The sequence below is a fragment of the Lactuca virosa genome, chromosome 6 (genome assembly GCF_052849685.1).
Source record: "Lactuca virosa cultivar CGN04683 chromosome 6, Lactuca_virosa_CGN04683_v6, whole genome shotgun sequence".
In the NCBI taxonomy this organism is placed as follows: Eukaryota; Viridiplantae; Streptophyta; class Magnoliopsida; order Asterales; family Asteraceae; genus Lactuca; species Lactuca virosa.
Window position 1 is genome coordinate 168,657,776 of NC_136431.1, and position 23,365 is coordinate 168,681,140.

Below are 23,365 nucleotides of genomic sequence, written 5' to 3' on the forward strand. Positions count from 1 at the left end.
ATCTCAACTCCTGGATTATGGTTACCGCTTTCAATGCATTCCCATCTATTGTGACTCTCAAAGTGCCATTGCGATTTCTCACAATCCAATTCAGCACTCAATGACCAAGCACATTGACATAAGGTACCATTTCATAAAAGATCATGTACTAAATGGTAACATTTAACTCATTTTTGTTCCATCTGACGATGAAATTGCTGATGTCTTTACCAAGGCATTAGACGAAACCAAATTCAATGGGTTTCTGAACAAGATGGGTATGATGATACCAGATCCTCAGTTCTTTCAAGAGACTTGTTCTCTTTGATAGACGTATTCGAAAGAAAATTAGTTTCGGTCTAAATTTTTTATCTCGGAACCACTTTCTCTCTGAATACATAGGATCATTTTACTTGTCTTTATTTCTGACCTTCACTTGAGTTTTTAAGTTGTACAGTTCATCCTGATTGTTTGCTATTTAAAGTCCACATTGTCATAGTGCTCGAATTCTCATCTCGGAATATACTTCATAATAGCATCCGGAATTCCACTCCGGAAAAGGTATTTCATTCTGTGCTCCGAAATTTCAAATGCGCTCCGGAATTTAAAAATTCACTCCAAAAGGTTTCTCAAATCTCACCCCGGAATGTTTTTCAAAACTTACTCTGGAATTTTTAAATTTCACTCCGGAAGGCTTTCACAATCATGTTCCGGAAGCTTTTTCAAATTCGCTACGGAATTTCTGCTCCGGAATTACCAATCTTGTCAAAATCAAACTAAATTTCGGTTCCGGAATCACACATCTTTTCTGAAATAACTCTAAATTTTTACTACGGAATCAAAACTCTCTCCGGATTATTTTCGCATTTCGAACCTCTTCTCAAAACAAGCATGTCCCGAAACAAAACTCTTTACCCTCCGGATCATACTCTGTCTGGAATAGCTCATCCGGAATACCAAAGGACAAGAAGGTGAAACGTTTTGTCAACAGTTACTTTCTAGGGAGATCCTTATCCTATCCTCCTCGATTTGCGTGACACGATTGCACGCCCCCATAAAAGTAACCATCAAATCGCCGGTTATGACCTTCCATTTTTAACCACAAATACCCTCACCTTTCACCTCCCAAGTCAAATCAACCTTCCTAAAACCCTTCTATCGTTAAATGCGACCCGTTTATCCTTCGGATCCTCATCATTACACTCACCGACCCGACCCACTACCTTACCTATAAATGCCTTTCAAACCCCCCTTTTAAAACATTACGCGCCCAATATCTCCAAACCCTCAATTTCTCTCAGTGTTCTTCATGTTCTTCGAGCATTCATCCACCTGAAACAATGGCGTCTCCACAGAAACCCTCTCAAACCGCCTCAACCCCAAAGAAATTGATTGCAAGGAAGAAATCATCCAAAGGTTCCAAGGGTTCATCCTCATCTGCCGATCAAGAACCCTTTCTGAGAGACACTACCCAACTGTTTTCCCTAAATCCACTTGGTTATGATGAATCAATCAGGGTAATGATCGAGTTTATTACAAATCACCCTATCTCCATCCCTCTCACCAAAATCCCTGAACATCCACTACCACTTCATCACCTTTATCGTGCATTTACCAGTATACAACTCAGAGATGGTGCTCTAGAGACCACAATCATCGGTGACAGAACCGTTCCCATCTACAAATCGACATTCCTTAAGGCGATTGGTGTCAAAGCAAACCCAAGAGGTTTCAAAGTCGAGGAACCAACGTCTGAAGAGTTTCAGACGTTTCTGAATTACATCGGGTACACTCAATACTACAAGTCCAAAGATTTCAAGAAGGCTGATGTCTCCGGACTCTGGACCGTACTCGTGTACCTCATCATCAGAGGGTTGTCCGGGAAGCATGGAGGAACTGATACACTAAGTAAGAACTGGCTCAACGTCGTCTTCAGTATCTACTCTGGACAAGAAAATGCCGTGGATCTTCCGGAAGTCTTATGGCAAGACTTTTGCAAGTTTGCCGTCAAGAGGAAAAACAATGAAATTTCGAGCCCTAGGTTCTGGGCACTGACGCTTTAGGAAATCTTCAAGGAGCTTTCCGAACCACTTCCGGTTAACACCATTCCTCCGGATGTATGTGTCTCATTCAAAGTAGTTAAGGCTTATAGGATTCCGGACCAATCCTCTTTTGGTCCGGTCAGATGACTTCCGGACCACATATTGGACCTCATTCCTTCTGATTCCCTTTATTTAAAGGAACACTTAGAGACTTAGGTTGTGTTCGACCCAACACAACCTGCCCCAGTCTCTGTGTAGCCCATTTCGGAAGAGGCCAAACCTGCTACGTCCGGACCAAAGGTTAAGAAACCAGCCAAGCGAAAGGCTTCTCCCACAAAGCCAAAGACCAAAAAGAAAGACAAAGTCAGTGCCTCCTCTCCACAGGAAGGCACCCATGACATTCCGGCTGATTCTGGCCGTCCGCACACCCCAACTACCCACTCATCTGAGGTACCCCTCGATGCTTCAAAATCACCTGCACACACTCACGGGGAGTCTCCACATAATCCACTCTGACCTTCCCACGAGTCACTTTTGATGATCCCATTATTTATTCTACATGCACACACTCCAGAACCCCTGTTCCGGACCCCAAGCTTTCCGGAGCTGGAGCAGTCCCTCCAACTCCGAAAGCCTCAACTGATCTGATACCCGGAAGGGGTACAGGACGACCAGGTGTTAATGATCCCCAATGGGAAGATTTTGTCAATAGGGCCGCATCCAAACGACCGGATCTCACTCGAGCTCAAGTGGAGTCCACGCTTATCTCAATGATGAACAGGGCCATCCAAAGCAACTTGCCTTATGTTCCTCCCACTGATGCCGATACGGTCAATGATTTCACTTCCGGACTACCGCCCATTACAACTCACCAAAGCATCTTTGTAACCGATCCGGATGAAGAGGTCTTAGAAGAAGTCATGCATGAGGATGAAGCAAAAACCGTTCCGGACACAAATCTCATGACTTCAGTCCATTTTCAATCAAAGTCATCCGAATCCAAGTCTGCCTATGACTTCAGATCCTCCTCCTCAACCACTCCGGATGGAGGTTCAAACTCCAAATTGCAAGAAGATGATGTTGCAACCAAACCGGGTCCTTCCACGAATCCTTCCTCACACCAAGCTCCTCCGCAACACTCAGATTCTGATTCAGAATCTTCAGCTGGTGACTACGTTGACCCCTTCGCTCTCCTTGAGATTCAGAACAATGTCTCGGACACTATGAAGAAGGTGTCATCCATCGAAATTTCCGTTACAGAGCTCAACACCAAAATGGATCAAAAAGTCTCCGGACATGATTCCAAATTTGATGCCATTCTATCCCAGTAGTCAGGACCATCTGTTGCGGAACGGGAAGCTCAACTGGATCAGTTAATCTCTCTCCGGCTCAAGCACACCATCACCTCCATGCTTAAGGTTCATGATGATTTGGTGTCTGCTACCAACGATCTGATTAAGCAGACCCACATTCGTCATGAGAAACAAATTCAAAGGCTGGAGAAGGAGATCCGGAAGAAGGATGAAATGAACATGATCATTCAACAAGTCCTCATCAAACTTCTTCGCTTAACTTGGAATATTGTTGATGTTCCGAACCAGAAGTTTGATGAGATGATTGCTATTCTCAGCAACATGTTCAAGCACCTTACTACTCAAGCCCCTACGTCCGAAGCCTACGATACCCTCACTCTTCAACTTACCATATGCCTTTAGAAATTGTTCACCAAATTTGACGATCTCAAGGAGACTTTACTGCTTGCACCGGTTCCGAGATCCACCGATGCAAGAGGGGGAGAAGGCCCAAGCAAACCGTGGAAACACACCTCGAAATTTATACTCCGAGATGAAGGCCTAGATTCTGAAGAAGAAGAAGTTCAAATCGTCTCCGGAATGCTAGGGATCACTGAAAAAGAAGGAAGTGAAGATGAAGATAAATATATTCCGGATGAAGCTCCTAAGGGAATTCTTGGTCTTCAAGCTCCCAAGTTAACCATTCCGAAGGAAATGACAGAAGAACAATAGAGAATATGGTCTGTAGTCTCTTGGCCATCCTCTTTGCCAGATGCCTTTCAAAAGGCTATTCAAATGGCTAAGGCAAAATCTTTTTTAACAGCTCAAGCCTTCCCGGCCACTCCTTCCATGCAGCCTCCCATTCCGGAACCAAAAATCGCTCCAGTCGACCAAGGCTCTCCTCTCCGGATCCGTGATGAAATTTCGGAAGAACCTCTTTCAAATCCCACTCCGGAATTCTCGATTGATGAAAACATGAAGCTAGTCATAGCTGCACTTTAAAGAGACAAAAGGGAAGAAACCCATGACTGCCGAACAACAAGCCTTTCACTATGTACCTCCCATCAAGCAAAAACAAGTATGGTCTCAGGAGGAAATCAACAAGGCATTAGAGGACAGCATCCGGATCCAAGCTCTAAAGGACAATCCTGATCCGATGCGTGGCATCTCTCCTCTCTTCCGTGAAGGCATTCTCAAGGCTCAAGAAATCATTATGTGCCTCTACTACGAACTTGCTTCCAATGACTCCGATCAGCTGGACCTTCCTCTCTCTCCCTATAGCAAATTCTACACTAAATTTGCTCCTCTTCACCCAACTGACAATCCGGAAGTGATCGTTCGAACTGAGCGAGAAAGGCTTAAAACTTTCTACCCTAAGCACGCTCAACCTTTCAGGTATGGACGAGGAAGAGGATTACCAATGTTCAGGGCTTCGAAAGAATATTTTTGGTGAAATTTGAACTGAACTGTCCTCTATTCCATTTTCACCTCCTCCGGAACAAGCCAACACCCCGGACCGTTACTGATGCGGATTTTCCTTCTATGAATCCCAATGACATCCTCACTCTAGCTGCTTACTTCAGAGAAAATCAAAAGGAGGACATCAGTATGGGAGCTTACCACGCAACTCTATGCTTTCTCAAAGATTATGTTGCTGAGTTTTGCTGATGTGATTATGAGCTTGCACACCTCTACGGAACAGAACAATTCGTTGCCAAAATCGACTTTGTTCTTCCGGAAGCTAAAATTCTTGCAGATGGTCCTATTGCAGAACCGGTTCTAAGGTTTGTCTATACAAACAGAAGGACAAACAAGAAGGACTTCTTTCGAGTCCTTGACAAACACCTGGTTCCAACCAAAGCTTTGAAGAAGTTCATATCCCGGGCGTCCAAGTCTGATGCTCCGGAACAGGTCAAGGCAAAGTTTGTAAGGTCACTTAGGGGGTACATTGCGGTCCGAGAGTGAACCTCTAGCAATCCTAAGTCCAATTGGCGTGGTACATTGCGGTCTGATAGTGTTTGTTCAGAGCCTACACCTTCATCAAGGAAGAAATGAACTAAGCTTGTTGGATTGCTAAGTTCACTTAGGGGGAGATTATTGGAACCTGAAAGTGAACCTCTAGCAATCCTAAGTACAAATTCCGAAGTGTATGTTCCGAAGTGGAGAAGTGGTCCGGAATCTGTCCGGACCAGGTATGAAGAAGTGAAGACTGAAGGCATTCCGGAATGATTCTCATGTCCGGAATGGCTGTTGATCCGGAGTGATGTTGTTTTGTATTTTGTGCATTTATTGTATTTGTCTTTGTATTGATGTAATGTTTCATACGACTTAGTCTATAGTTGTATTTGGACAATCAGAATGTCAGAATCATTTCTTTTGTCCGGTCCTATGTAAGCACTTCAGTTAATTCATTGTAACCTTCACTCCTATTTATATGAGTATTCAATACAAGTCAACTACGGATCTTTCACTAACTTTTGGCATTTTTCTCTAAATTTATTCAAAACATTCTTCTTGTTCTTCATTTATTTGTTTTACTTTGATCAGTTATTCTTGTTGTTCATTTAATGAATTGATCATTTGTTGATTATATTATCTAAGACTCGACTGGTCTTTCCAGCCTTGACTTGAACATCTATTAGCAAGCAGACATTGATCTTAAGCATTCACTCAAGGTTTGAGTTTTCAAACCTTGTCCCTACGCAGCGATCTTGTTCTCACACATATTAAGAATGTGCCCCGGATGTTCAAACTTTGTCGTGGTTGGAATTTTTGGTGGATCAAGACACCATCTATTGGCGTTCCTAATATGTCACTTGTACTCTTGCATTTTCATGGTCATGATATGCCCTATTTTCCCTGCTAAGATAAGACTAGAAAACACGCATAACACGAATAAAAACTTAACTAACTAAAAAAACTCACTGAAACGTTACCGCGACATGGTCAAGATGCCCACGACCTGGTTGAAGTTCAAACGGAAAAATAAAATAAAGGCTGAAAAATAAATTTTTGCGGTTTATACCCGACAAAAAGGATCGAATAACTTAAAAATTTTAAATTATAACTAAAATAAGCCGTTCTCTAGCAACGACTTCAAAAACTTGATGTGCACAAAAGTACCTACTAGTTTTAATTTTATAACCTAACGAACTAAACTAGCTAGAACACACCTAGGCAGCATACCTAGTCAAATTATAGAGTAGTTTAGGTAAGTTGGGTGTCGATCACAGCGAACGTTGTTTAATTAATAAAATAATTACTAAAAGTTAAACGAAGAAAAACAACTAAATATGGGGTTTTATCGGATTTTACAAGTCCAGATTAACTTAATTAAAATACTCAACTAATGTCTAAACTAAACAACTAGAAAGACAATTTAAAACCAAGAATAAAAGAAACTTTCGTTTAGCTTTGAATCCCCCCTTTTTCCTGTGGTTGATTTCAAGAAAATGGATTAATTCCGTTAGTTACGAAATAAAACTTCCTAGGAATCATGGTCGGACTAACTCCATAAGTCAATTTAACAACTTTAAACCTGATGATCATCCACGTTAAGTACACTAAGTTGATTTTAAAGATAATTTGGACTTTGAATGATAAAATCTACCGACTACTATTCTATGGTAAAGTCTAGTAATCAAGCAAATATTATGATCAAATATTGTTGTCTAACACAGTTAAGGAGCTAACTTATCACCTACACTAGGATATGGTCAATCTCTAGCTCTAGCAATATAAAGGTCATAAACAACTAGGCAAACAAAGTTCATGCAATCAACTCCAGTTTAACTACACAAAACTTGAGACAAGGTAGTAAAGATAGAAACTTTAACAAGCTTCATTTAGATTTATCAAACATTATTTAAAGCAAAACTAACTTCATAAATACGTCAAATAAGAAATCAACATATAGTATTTAGGTGTTCATCTTATCTAAATGAAAGCAAGAGTCTTTAGCACATAATCACAGCTGAAAAACACATAAACAAAATAAAAACTAGGCTAAACATGATTAAACTAGGAAAACCGAATGAATATGTGTGAATCCTAGCTCCAATCTATTTATCGCTTGTTCTCTAATCGAATTCCACCTTCCAAGGGTTCTTTGAAGGGTTTTTCTTTTTCAATTATCATAGCCCTCAGGCCTCCATCCTCTAAAATCGACTAAAATTACGAATATATATAGTTGCCTAAAATTTGATTTCTACGGCGTGGGTAATAGATGCCACCTCATGGGGATGTGATTCCTTGCCGCACAAAAATTCCTAGACCGGCACAGAGAGTTTTCGGTGATTTTTTTATTCTCATGTCGTGAGATAAGAGTGCTCATGTCGTGAGAATTGGAAATTAGCATTTTTCACAAAAAGAAAAAAAGTTCAAAATTTTTTCTAGTTTCCGAAACATTTTCAATCTCGTTAATTGGAGTTATGTGTCATGAGATATGGCCAAAATACTGACAAGGGGTCAAGCAGTCTAACAACATCCTTTTTGTGTCTTCTTCTTTCCTAAGCTCGCATTTTCCTGCTTCATGCTCCTCGTTTGCTTCCTTTTCATCCCAAACATGCCTTTGCTTCTATAAAATATATTTCAAACATAATAAGTACCTTTTATTCCAAAATAAACATAATTGTAGATAAAAATATTAGAAATATGCATTAAAATACATAGTTAAATATGCAGATGTCAAGCAACAAACTTATTTCTAATGCAATAATATAAAAACAAAATTTTAAAAGTAGCTAGATTTTCTAATTTAGAAAAAAATTTCAAGTGTATACTTTTCCATTTTTTTTCAATCTAGCATATTTTTTTTAAAATCTAGCATCGTTTTTGTCCTTTTTCCAACCATCATACCCAAACTTAAATTATACAATGCACTGTATATGATAACAATTAAAACATATAAAATAATTTGCGGAGACAAGGAATAAACTCGCCTTGGGTATATAGTGATGACAACGAAATCAACTATAGTAGGTTGCTACGAAATGTGTGTTGGAATGATGATGCTACAGATACTCTTTGAATGTTCTCTTAGTCATCCAGTAACTTAACCATGTATTTAATTAGTATCCTATGACATGATTACAGCATGATCAAATACCATGTCCTATGCATAATATGGCGTAAATGATGAATTCATTTTCCAAGCAAATGGAATATAAATCATTTCATCTAGTTCAAGCCTATGATTTATGTACTTTTGAGGCTAGCTCAAAATGGTTCCATATGACAATGTCAAGAGTTCTCCAAAAGAATCTTGTGTCTTGATCCCTTTCAAGATATTGCTAATATATGTATAAGGACATGAAACTATTAACATTCATTTTATCTATCCCTTATAGATTTTACATTCCAAGTATATATCTTCTCATTCCCAAGTCTTTCACTTTAGAAACACTTTTTGAGTCAAGATGAAAAAGACCTTGCTTAGTCAGAATGTGATTTCAAATGATTAAGTATGTCTCATTCATACAAGATTAGGAATTTCACTATGCTCCCACTAGTTCTTAGTAAACACACATGTTCTATTCATTTTTATATAAAAACATACCTTGTGGTTTTCTATAAAATGATGATTATAACATTTAGATGTTTGCTTTATATCCACAAGTAGATTCCAAGCTCTACACATTTTGTTTAGGATAACATGGATTAAGTAAACCTCTAGGCGAATCTATATAGATATCCAGTAGATGTCTATTAGAAATATCCTTGTTGATCTAATCATAGCTACTTGTGAAAAAAGTTTGATAATAGTCAATGTTATGAGTATGATGAGGACCATAGTCAATGACATGAGTATGAGAAAATCATTTTTCAACAAGTCTTGCTTTAAATGTGTATGGTTATCCATGTAATTTATTCTTTTTAGAAGAATTATTTACTCCTTATAGCCTTTCCTATAGGGGAAAATTTTAATCAAACCCATACTTGATACTCATACATGGATTACGTCTCATGTTCATGACTCAAAAGTCATTTATCAGATTCGATATCTGAGATAGCATCTTGGTATTTGATGGATTCTCCTAAAACCATCAATAGAAGCTCATCAATGAGAGATTCCACATTTCTCAAGTAATATATGATTTCCACCATTAATGCGGACAATTTGTGTTTGTGAATAGCTATTATTCAAGTTTAACAATCATTGTTAAAACTAGTGCCACATATTACTACATAAGGTTATGGTTCTTGAATTGCTTCAAGTTCCATGTACCTCCTACTAGCTTTGTCATTAGAAGCTTGCTTTCACTAACTTAGCTTTCACCAGAATAAGAGAACCTATTCTTGGTGGGTTTGTGTATAAAAATCTAAGCCACATTTAGAGTATCATAAATACAAATATGTATTTAGTGGATTTTGGGTTTAGAAGTTTTAGTCCAATATCGACTTCAAATCCATAAAACAATAAGTAAGATGAGGATGGAGCCCTTCCATACTAAGTCTTATAAAGCATTTAATCTACTTATTAATTGGTATTTGTACTGAAGATACAATTAATAACGATTAAAGTATTATCCCAAAAAGATTAAAGGAGGATATTTCTATCGATTAGAAAGTTAATCATACCAACTAAGATTTAATTCATCCCTTATTATCATTAAGGTCTTAGATGGTTCATACCGGTTTGTATCTCAACTTTTGAAACCTTCAACAAAGATATCACAATTATGCTTTACAACGTAAAATATAATTAAAACTATTATAGTTGTTAATAAAGTTAATTTGGTATCTTGTGCTTAATCTTAGACATTCAGTAAAAAAGGAAGTCATACACCAAAGTGTATAGTTCCTTAATTATTTTCTCTACACTTTAATGAAAGTATCTTTAGGAATCCTTTATATATAAATACGATTAACATGTCAAATAAACTACATTATTTGCCTTCAAATATCCCTTTCTTGAAGTTGGAATATGTGAATCGAATGAGGCAATCTGACCCACGATGCGCTGACTCTTCCGGTGCTCCTCCTTCATAGCCTCCAACTAGGCCTCCCGAATCTGCTCCAGAAGCGGAGTCACCACTGTCATCCTCAGACATAATATCCTTGATCGGAGCCGTGACTGTCTTGCGGCTAAGAGCATCAGCCACTATATTGGCATTCCCTGGGTGGTAAAGGATCCGGCAATCATAGTCCTTCACAACGTCCAGCCACCGGCGCTGTCTGATGCTCAGATTTGGCTGATCCATGGAATACCTTAGACTCTTATGATCTGTGTAAATAGTACAGCGGACCCCATAGAGATGGTGTCGCCAAATCTTGAGGGCAAAAACCACTACCCCCAACTCTAAATCGTGTGTCGGGTGATTCGCCGCGTGAGGCTTCAGCTACCTCGAGGCGTATGCAATGACGTGCCCCCTCTGCATCAAGATCGTGCCTAAGCCTGAAATAGATGCGTCACAATAAACTACAAAATCCTCAACACCCTCTGGCAGGGTCAAAATCGGCACCACGTACAACTTCTGCCTCAAAGTCTCAAACGCCGCCTATTGCGCAGGCCCCCGGCAGAAAATGGCAGTCTTCTTCGTCAATCGGGTCAGGGGTACTGCTATCTTGGAGAAATCCTGAATAAATCTCCGATAGAATCCAGCTAGCCCAAGGAAGCTCCGAATCTCAAATGGAGACCTCAGAACCTCCCATCTCATTACGGCCTCCACTTTGGCTGGATCGACCAGAATACCGTTCTGGTTGACAAAGTGCCCCAGATACTGCACCTCATGCAACTAGAACTCGCACTTGGAGAAATTCGCGTAAAGCCTCTCCCTCCTCAGGGTATCCAACACCTCCTGCAAGTGCTCCTCATGCTGCTCTTGGGTCTTAGATTAGACCAATATATCATCAATAAATACTGCCACCGACGGATCCAACATCAGCCTGCACACGCGGTTCATAGGGTCCATGAATGCAGCTGGGGCATTGGTGAGCCCCAAAGGCATCACCACGAACTCGTAACACCCATAACGAGTCTGAAAGGCTGTCTTCTGCACATCATCCTCCCTGACCCTCATCTGGTGGAATCCAGAGCGCAGATCAATCTTGTAAAACCCAGACGCCCCTAAAGTTGGTCGGGATAATAGATATGGTGCCTTGGCTATTGGTGCTGCACCAGGAACCAGATCGATCCGACACTCCACCTGCCTCTCCGGAGGCACTCCGGGTAAATCTTCCGAAAACATGTCCGGGTACTTCGAATAACTAGCATCTCCTCAACCGTCATTGTATCCTGCTCCCGAGTATCAATAACGTAAGCGAAAAAACTATAGCAACCATGATGGAGATAGAGTCTGACCCTATTAGCCGAACATAACACGGGGCCGCATAGAGCTGTTGGATATAGTGTCTAAGTCCATAACTATATTTGGTATGTACTTGAACCGACCCGACATGGTCCATTTGGGTTGCACTTCACCCGAACAATTTATGGATAATCGTTTGAGAATAGTATAAGTTATGATTTATTAATATATTATAAGTCCTAATATATTAATATAAAATCATATTATTTAATTAGTATTGATCTATAATTAATTTAGAGATCAAAAGTATGACTAATTAAATATGGGCTCTTGTATTTATATAGTGTGGGCTAATGCTTATTTGGAATGGGCTAGGGTTGCATGGAAAGTCCATGGAGATTTAACCCATGGATCTCATGGAAATGAAAAGACATGGGTATTAGAGTTTACATGGATGTAACCCTAATCCACCACACTATATAAAGGAGTCTTTGGTTCTTGAAATTGCACTAGTTGATGTGTGTAAACCAAGAGGGCCGATTTCAAGAAGTTTGTGACTATTCTCTCAAGTTTCCAAGTTTGTGGTGATTTGTGACTTCTATTTGAGGCATCCACATTATTGGTGCTAGGCTCTCAAACTCCAAGCAATTAACTACTACTACAAGGTAAGTAATTCTACTAGTTTTATTTGATTCAAGTATCCCATGCCATGCTAGTTAGGATAAGAACCTTGGAAAAATAATTATTTGCATGTATCTTAGTCAAACATAGATCCAAGGTTTCTAGGGTTGCATGTACACCATAGGAGTGTTAGAATGCTCAAAAACTCATCAGTGGTATCAGAGTCTGGTTTGTTTATTTGATACTTGATGCAAAAAAAAAAAAAAAAAAAAAAAAACCTTGAAAATCGAAGTTTTGTTCAAAAGCTCGTATCAAAATTTCAAGTTTTGTATATGTACTTACGATTCTTGAAATTTTTGATATTAACATTCATAAACATATGAGTTTAGAAGATCATATAAATTATGTGCTAATAATTGATTAGATTAATTCTTCATCTTTATGTGTTTTAATGGAGTCCATAACCAGTTCTTAAGTTATAGACAACCAAAAGTCACATTTATAAATAACCATTAAAAGAACACATAGGTTACAAAAAACGAAGAGTCTTCATTTTTAATAACCATTAACTCATAAGTTATGAGAAATGAAAAGTTTTGAAAGTTTACAAAACTTGCCCTCAAGTTTTGGAACATGTAAAGTCATATTAAAAACTTTAGTTCCAACCCCTAAAATTTTAAAAGTTAAAATTCAACCCTTATACTTTATAATATTATAAGTTTAATAATATTTATATATGTATAAGATCAAGTCGTCTTACCGCTAGTACGGCTCATTCACGAAGCCGGTCTATAAGGGGGGTATAAGGTTGTTGCCTATAAAATGGCAACTTAATGGGTGTCCACTCTCACCCACCGCTTCCTTGATCGGTGGAGGGTCGTTAGCCGAACGGGTAGGACAAGGACTTATAAATTCTCATTAAAAGTATAATGATAATACTAAAGTAAATAAACTTTATTGAATTCCCAATCTTAGTTATTTTAGGAAAATGTGAATAAGGTGCTAATCCATGAAATTACACTTTACACTTTGTTTAAGTCGTTAGTGGAGCGTGTGTGGTTAACCGGCACACTAACTTGAACTTAACAAGGTAGGTAAAGGGTGACTTAATGTTTATCATAGTATCGATGGAGCGTGTGTGGTTAACCGGCACATCGATTGAGGGGTAATACATTAAGGGTACCAAGTAATTTGCATGGTTACTTTACACCTTGTTTTGTGATCCTCGGCATCCCAGTCACAAAACTTGAAGGGCACACTCGAGATTGAAACATGCCATTGAAGAAAGTTCAATGAATCTCAAAGAATCTAGGAGTTTCTAAACCAATTAAAACCTAATTAAATATTTTGTTTTTCATGGTGGAAATTGGTGAATCGTCATTCACCTACCTTCAAATATCTTATAGCTTAGATTACGGCATCCCTAATCTAAGTTATAAAATATTGTGTTGGGTCCTAGCCTTAATATTACATTTGGGTGTTTTGTTAAGGACTATCTCAATATCTAATCTAATCTATTCCCTCTTCTTTTCAGATGTCTTCCAATAACAATGCTTCTGGCTCAAACCCTACTAGCTCCTTCTCTCTCATGAATCTTTGTGGGAGAGTCATCTTTGATGGGTCTAACTTTACAGATTGGATCAGAAACATCAGGATGGTCACTCGGTATGAGAACAAAGAATATGTTCTCGACAAGGAGCTGAAGGTACCCGAGCCAACTGCTACTCCTGTATAGATTGCTGAATATGAGGTACATGAAAGAGATGCTACAAAAGTGGCATGCATCATGATGGCCACCATGACAGCCGAGCTTCAAAAGTCCTATGAGGACTATTATCCTTTTGAGATGCACCAGGACTTGATGGACCGCTACCATCAAAGTTCTCGTCAAGAGCGATATGAAATAATCTCCTCCATGATAACAACCCAAATGAAGGATGGTGAACCCATCACGGGCCACATGCAGAAAATGCAAAGGTATGTGGACCATTTACTGAAGCTGAATGTGAACTTCCCTGAGGAGTTAGCAATAGACATCATTTTGCACTCCTTGCCATCGTGTTATGATCAATTCCGCATGACATATCACATGAACAAGGAAGAAGTCACCCTCAGCAAACTTCAAGGACTCTTGAAGACCGCCGAAAGTGGTCTAAAGGGTAAGTCGGTTGTTACTACTCCTACTCCTACTCCAACTGCGGCCAATGTCTTGGCAATCGGGCATGGCAAAGGGAAAAAGAGAAAGAACCCTTCTAAGGGTACCAAGGGTAAGACCCTTGAAGGATCCTCTTCAAGCAAAACCAAGAAAGGTTTTGTCACTCCTTCTGCTAACCCTAATGAGGCTGAATGCTTCTATTGCCATGAAAAGTCGCACTGGAAGCGAAACTGCCCAAAGTACCAGCAAGATTCGAAGGATGGGAAACTAAAACCCAACCATGCAGGTATATACACTATATTGTCTAATAACTCACCTCATTCTAAGTCTTGGGTCCTTGATACAGGTTGTGGTATTCACATATGTTGTGATTTGCAGGGACTAAAAAGAAGTGAGAATGTGGAGTAGGGAAAGATAAACTTGATCATGGGAAACAGGAAAGCTTCACCTGTCACCAAGATAGGAGTTTATTCCTTAGTGCTAAATAAGGGGTTTACACTAGATTTGAATAAATGTTATTATTAGCAAGAAGTGGCAAGAAATGTTATTTCCTTTCATGCATTGTATAAACAAGGTTTTACCTTTTATTTTGATAATAATAATGGTAGTATTGATGCTTTCTTTAATAATGTTCTTTATTTTAAAGCATTACCTTGTGATGGCGTGTATGAAACTGTATCTGTTGTAGATAATCTAGGAAATAATGTATTGTGTATTAACTCTTCCACTAGCTTAGATAAAGCATCCTTATGGCATTGTCATCTTGGACATGTAAGCAAGAAACGCATAGGCCAACTCCAAAAGGATGGAGTCTTGGAGTCATTTGACCTAAAGTCAGATGATAGTTGTGAATCTTGTTTGCTTGGTAAAATGACAAAGTCACCTTTTACTGGCACTTGTGCTAGGGGTGAAGGTTTGTTGGACCTCATACACACGGATGTGTGTGGACCCTTCAGAACCGCCACAAGAGATGTTAATCGGTTCTATGTGACTTTTACTGATGATTTTAGTAGATATGGATATGTCTACCTAATCAAGCATAAGTCAGAAACCTTTGAGAAATTCAAAGAGTTTAAGCAAGAAGTGGAGAATCAGTTGGGCAGGAACATTAAGATGCTTCGATCCGATCGTGGTGGTGAGTATCTTAGTATTGAGTTCCTTGACTATCTTAAGGAATGTGGGATTGTCTCACAATTGACACCTCCTAGGACACCACAGTTGAATGGTGTAGCTGAGAGGCGCAATTGGACCTTGTTGGACATGGTTCGTTCCATGATGAGTCGAGCTTCGCTACCAATCTCATTTTGGGGGTATGCCTTAGAGACTGCCGCCCATATCCTTAATCTAGTCCCTATAAAGAAGGTTGGCAAAACACCTCACGAGGTGTGGACTGGAAAAGTTCCCAATCTAGACCACATCAAGATATGGGGTTGCGAGGCTTTTGTGAGACGCGAGACTCACGATAAGCTCGAACCTCGAAGCGAAAGGTGTATTTTCATCGGCTACCCACAGAAATCCTTTGGTTACATCATCTACAGACCCAGTGATAATGTGGTCTTTGTAGCAAGAAGAGGATTCTTTCGAGAGAGAGAATGCATGAGCCAAGGAGACAGTGGGAGGCAAATTGACCTTGAGGAAATTCAAGAGTCAAGTGGTGAAGGAACCTCAAACCCTAGCCCTCAACCTGAGGAGGAAACTCCTGTTGAGCCGACTGAAGAATCTATACCTCTGAGGCGTTCCACCCGAGTTAGGAATGCACCTGAGCATTATTATGGTTTTGATATTACTGCAGAAGGTGAGACACTTATCAGTGATAACACACTGGTAAATCTGGATGAGCCTAACAGCTACACAGAAGCCATGGCAGGCCCTGAGGCTGCTAAATGGAAATCTTACCTTTGACCCCTCAGGGCAGAAGCTAGTAAGCTGGGCAGACTCAATGTCTGCTTTTCACCATCTAGCTGTGATGGGGTCCTTCACCCCGAAGGAGTCTGGTGTTCCACATCGCCTGAAATCCAAGAAGGACAGCGTGCGAGTCCCATACTGGCTAGATGCCATATCACTCCTGAAAGCCCTAAGGGGATCCTCTATCAGCTCAATAATTCCCTCCTTGATCGACCCAAAAATCACCGGGGTCATGTCAAGGATGCCTCTAGTAATCTCAGATGCAATGAACTCCCGCAGACCATCATCAATCGGCTAGGAACCTGTACCAAAACCAAACCCAAACCCTGAACCTCCAACTCCCTGACATGTCATCTCCATTCTTAAAAAACATATTCAACTATCAGGATCATGAATACAAATTGCGAAATTTCACATACTACAAGTCCCCCAGGTTTCCTCGCGTCTCTCCCCGAGTCGAGTACGGATCCTCTACTTTCATTAGTACGGGTCCATACTACCTTCCACATCTATTCGTACTTTCCTCGAGTATTGATTTGAGCCTTCCAGGTCACTTTCTACCCAAACATACAATTGAAATCAGATAAGGCTCCTGACACTAATATCTTCCTAGACACCCTCTAGGACACAACTCTCCCCACTCACTGTCCCCAACTGCCGAAAGGACTTCCACGATCTTCCTCTAACTAGCTGACAAATATTGTTACATATTATTGAAACAAGATAATTCTTCGAATGAGAGGTCTCACTCTACAACGGTTGGACTAAAACAAGAGTCGCGCCGTAGAGCCAAATCTAACCTTCTAAAATTATTTGGTTCACATAACATGTAACTTGGCGTATTCACTCACTGGTTAACTAAAGTTAGTTAGAACTCCTAGAAGCACAAAGCAAGCAGCATTTGGGCTTCGGGTAACATGAAACAAACATAACCTAATAAGGCCATCCTATTACTGAAGGATCAACACTAGCATGCAAGTCTACAAGCTTATATAGTAGGCATTTAAGGCATCTCTCCTATAATGGAAAATTTGAGCACTTCCCTAGCCCTAGCTAGCATGATATTCACGTATTCATGAATCAGTTCATAGCAGATAACAAGTATGGGTATCCTGGGTAACACTTACTTGTGCTCGGCCGATTGCATGCAACACACTCCTTGCCCTTTATTAAAACCCTTAGTAAAAAGAAGTTTTCTTTAAAAAAACTATGAAACCCTCGATTTGAATTCAGGCACACCCAAGAGTGTGTCTGAATCCCACAAACCAAAGCGCTGATACAAACTTGTAACATCCTAAAAATACAACCCAAAAAATTCCTTTTTTTCAGTTACTAGTTCCATATCCCAAAACATCATTAGTTTCAAAAGCAATGTGTACATACGGTGATTATAGTATTCTAAAAAAACCAGACATAGAAAAGTATTATCAGAGCATAAGTCCCAAAATATATATTACAGAAAATCATAGTGTGATGCGATGCGGTCATGCCGACCCTTTTCCCTTCGATCATGCCGGCGCTTTTCCCTCCGGGTGCTGGCCTACCCCCTTCGGTCTATATCAATCGGATACTGCCGAGCATATCTGGGTGCACGACCTGCCCCTTTGGTCTATTTCAACCGGATAATGTCGTGCATATCTGGGTGCTCGACGTGCCCCTGCAGTATATTTCAACCGCATACCAGGTCTATTTCACCCCCTACTGCTACTCTACATTATCACACATAATTCATAGAAATATCAAATAAGATATGCACAGCCGATAATTATCACAGAGACAACCATCATGCCATGTCATAACTAGTGGGCCGGCGTGCCTTCGACCCACAAATTCTACGAAGGGAGACTCACCTCAAACTGTGGGTGTAATAACGTACTCGACAAATGAATCGTGAACTCCTCACCCTATCGCACATCATAAATTTCTAATTAGCTATCAAATTATGACTCCAACCCTAATTCATGACTTTAGGAAACAATTCCCTAATTCATGCCTTATTGGGCCTCTTCTTCCAAAGGCCCAATATCAACAACCCAAAAGTGCCCAAGCCCAACAAATAAATTCTAAGGCCCAATAAGGCCCAAATATCATCCATAATAACCCTAGGCTCATAGGTCTTCATCCACGGGTGGGCTAGGGGCCTAACAAGCCAAGGCCCAACAAACATTTAGCTTTATGCATGAGTACGCGCGTCATACTCTGCATGTACGCCCAACATACACTGGTCTTGACCTGACTCGGGTGGTTGACCTAGTACGCACATCGTACCAGGGAGTACGCCCAACGTACTGGCCAGCCAACCCAAGAACCCTCTTGTGACTTAATCCATTAAGTCATAACGTCCATGACATAGATCTGGGGCCCTAAGAACGTCCTAATCCATAAAGTCATAAACTTTATGCTATTGCATGTATGAATGGGGATTAAGACATAGATTAAGTCCATAAACACACTTAGTTGGTACCTAGCACTTACATGGTTGATGCTAAACCATCAAGGTCTGGTTTTTATGGTTCTTAACATTTCCAAGGCCTAAAAAGACAACTCATGTGGACTGAAACTCTTTTAACTCAAAGAACCTCAACTATGGGACGAAAATATAACATAAAACACCCTAAAACAGGATCTATGCATGCAATGGTCAAGGTTTAAGCTTTATACCTCAAATGGGTCCGAAATGATGCCAAACTTCTGGATCTACAAGCCCCCCCCCCCCCTCACGTTGTTGCTTCTTCTCCAAATTCCTTCTTCTTCAAGACCACCAAATAACACCAAAAATGCACAAAGTAAGCTCAAAATGCATGCAATAGGCCTAGGGTTCAGTTCTAACACTCTAAGGGTGATGAAGGCTGAGTGAATGAGGGTTGGGAGGGACACAAGATCTTTAAATTGAAGGCAAAAACTAAATTTGGGGTTTGCTACTACCCAGACTACACCCAACGTACGCATGGGTACGCCCAGCGTACGCAAGGACTTCCCCCCATTCGCGCCTCACTTGTGTACGCCACGTGTACACTATGTACGCCCATCGTATGTCCCTTTCCCATAAAACACACACACACACGCACACACACACACACACACACACACACACACATATATATATATATATATATATATATATATATATATATATATATATATATATAGAAGCAAAAGAAAATACTTGACAACTCGGGCATTACATAAACACTTGGTGATTCAACATGAAAATACTTATATGTGATTATTATATTTGATATAGGAATTTGACATGGACCACTCTCGAGAATGGACAATCCTAGAAGATACATATGAAGAACAAGAAATTTCATCCCCTGTTTTAGTAATTGATCCTTACTACACTAGGATTCCAACTATTTTCAATCCAATACCCTCTGACGATGGAGCACCTTTACCTTCCGACGAACCATCTAAAGAATTAGAAGAGAGCGAACCCATGGAAGAAAGCGAACCTATGGAAGAGACGAAATCAGTTGCATCTCCTCTACCATAAATGAATAACCTTTATCGTCGATTCCCAGGAAAAGCCAAAATGAAGCATATGGCTCGTCAGTCCATACCTAACCGAATAAAGATTAAGAAGAATCAAAAGGGGACATCTTCGGATACTCACATGGTCCAAGATGAACCTGCCTGGATAGCAAAAATGGTTGTGTGACATCCCCAAATTAACAGTCATTTTAAAAATTTTATTTATGCTTATTTTAAAATCAGAGTAACCTTTTAAAAGAAAAGTGTTGTGGAATTTATTCCCAGAAAAACATGATAAATATGTTATCAAAGCATTTCTGAAGAAATGTATTTTATTCATTTTAAAACTTTTGGATGTCATCGTTAATACAGAAACATAAGCATAAATCGAACTTACATTCATTTACACTAGTGATCTAGACCTCTATAATCTCTCGGCGTAGTGTAACTTTATATCGATACATTTGATACAAATAAACTGAGTGGCTCAGATTAGGAAACCTGGTGAGTACATAGGGTTTTCAACCCAAAATAATATAGTTATTATGTTTCATCGTCAAACAATTAACCCATTTACCCATCCCAATTATCTTCTTTACTCTTAAGTATCTCCTCTATGAATCGTCTATCCCTCATTATTATGTTTCATCGTCGCCAGGGTTTATATAACAGACACTAACTCCATAGTCGCCAGGGTTTATCATGTTTATTGACAGTATTATTTTCGAGAGTCCACTCGTAATACATGTCAACGGGTTTTTAGAGTACACCGTATGAACATCTCGTTCACAACACCTACGGGTTGCGAGCCTGCTAGTGTTCCACCGGACTGTCTAGAATAGTCTATGGTTGTCATCCATACTCTGCTAGACGACGGGACAAACGCTTGGTTAAAGTATTCTCTCATTTTTCACCTTTCACCCTCATCTCATGATCTATTTCACCTTTCATTTCATCATCCAACCCATCTTTCATCTACCCATCTTTACCCCTTGTAATTTGTAGGTATAAAATACGTATACAGTTTAAATCATTTAAAACATGTATAATAGTGTTCATCCAGCATAGATAACAAGTATACAGATAATATGCACACATAGCACGTAATTTATATAAAATACTTCATATCTATGTGTAAGATGAAAGTAAATATGCACTCACTTGTTAAAGTGATGATTCCAAACTCGGGTAGCGATTCACTTTTAACGATTCTATTTTCCTTCGAAAAAACCTAGCATTATTATTTCTAAGTTTTAGTCTAATCTTTATTGCGAATAATTATTAGTCTAGATTCATCATTAACTCAAAGTCTACTTCATGATCTATCAAGTAAGGAACAACCAGGTAGGATCATATCATAGGTAGGGTCCATTTGGTATACGAAGTATACTGTTAGGAAGTCACACTTTATACACCTCACTAAATCAGAGCCTAGACATCTTCCCTGTAAGTAGATCAATCAGTATAACGACTTTAAATCACTGATGAATTTTATTTATAGGTTCATAATAAAGATATTATAAGCTATATTTAAAGTAGGGTAGCATAACTTACTTAGCTAGGAGTCGGGCTCTACAGGGGCAGAACTTCATCGCTGAATCTTTCTAAGAAAGATTCTTGCAGCGCTTCAGCGCTCACCTTATTATACTCAAAACTATAGAAAGAGAAGTTGAATAACGAGGTACCGAAATGCTCAGGGGATAAGAAGAGAAAGACTCTTGAATCAAGAGAATGGTGGACTAAATATGAGAGCCTAGAGGCTCTTATTTATAGTAATTGAATTTTCAAAAACAACCCTCTACATTTACTTAAATGACTAAACAACCCTTTATAATACAATTTTAAATAGATTTAATGATATTTGTACTAAACTAATGTCGAAAGTACTCAACACTAGTCTTATAACGACCGCATCATCGATACATTTCTAACGATATATACATACGTGTGTGTGTGTGTGTATATATATATATATATATATATATATATATATATATATATATATATATATATATATATATATATATATATATGATTTACACTTTATTTTAATAAGTAAATGTGCTATTAAAAATTATAACTCGTTCATACGAACACCATTTTTGATGTTCTTTATATCCACGCGTAGCCATCGACGGGATCTACAACTTTCGTTTAGACTCCGTCGGCTAATTTTGAATTAATATTTTTGTCCATATTTTTATAAAATTAAATAAATTTGCTAAAATCATAACTCTCTCGTACGGACTCTATTTTTGGGCATTCTTTTTCTCAAAATTCCTATTTGCAGGAGTACTACGTTTTTCATTTTGGTCACATTAGCTAAAACTCAACCATTCTCTTCGTAGCTTTTTACGTCATACATTCGTTGTGCGCGACTGACTTTTATATATTATAAAAATCATATATAATTCATACGGATTCGGATTTCGACGAAATTTATATTTTCGGGATCGGGACGATGTGTACTTCCTATATATATATATATATATATATATATATATATATATATATATATATATATATATATATATATATATATGTTTTGGCACACTTATTTTTACGATTTACGGACGATTCTACTGAGTTTTCCTATTTTATTATATTATAATAATCATGAAACATATAATATTCAAATAATTCTTCTTTATTACGTCGAATAGGTTACAATTGTTTACCCTAACTATTACTTTGGTTAAGATTATTTATCCTAGATAATCTTCTATAAAAAATCATTTTTATCGCGTGTTATATCTTAATTGACTAGCCCGAATCTGCGGGTGTTACAATTATCTCCCCCTTAGGATGATTATGTCCTGGAATTATCAAAAAAACAGGTCTTGTGTAATGAATCCGTTCATTTCCTTTCCATCCTAGGTGGTAATCGTAACTCTTATGTCCTTTCAAATAAGTATCTAACTCTAGGACTCCTTGACTGCTGGCGGTGCACAATCTTGCACCCGCTCTTTATCCTATGTTGGACTTTCAATATTAACCTTCGAGTTACAAACTCAGTCCTTATTGGAGACTCATACTCTTTCTTAAACAGACTTAAATTAAGATAAGTTCTTTACTTCGATTACCGTAATAGACCAATGGGGCATGTTCTAATGAGATCTCGTTGTATGATGGAACGCTTAGACTCAGGTCTTTTAGAGTCAAATTCCAGAATGTAATATACCTTCCTTCATGTTCTAACGTGATATAATCACATTCTAGAATGTAGCACATCTAGTTGCAAGCTTCTTACCTTAATAACAGTTGTGATACTTCTATTGATCGCTTCGATTATCTTTCACTTCAATGTTTTGACTTATGTCAGATGCTACATCGATCTTGGTACTTTGAACCATATAACATATTCATCTTAGTCAGACTCGATTTGATATGACCATTAGGGTCGGATTAACAATCCTATTCTTAGTCATTACCGAAACGATGGTAACAACAGACATGAACAAAGCAGAATCAATTACTAGCTTCTTAGTAACCTTGTGACTTTCCCTGATCCAAGTGCGAGTCCTGTGCTTCCAGTAGTATGGCCTCTACTACCATTCACACTTACTCATACTCTTCCCAAGTATTACCTCACAGTTTTCGAAGTCACCATACAAGAATTTCACATTATCATTTAACACATCAGATAAC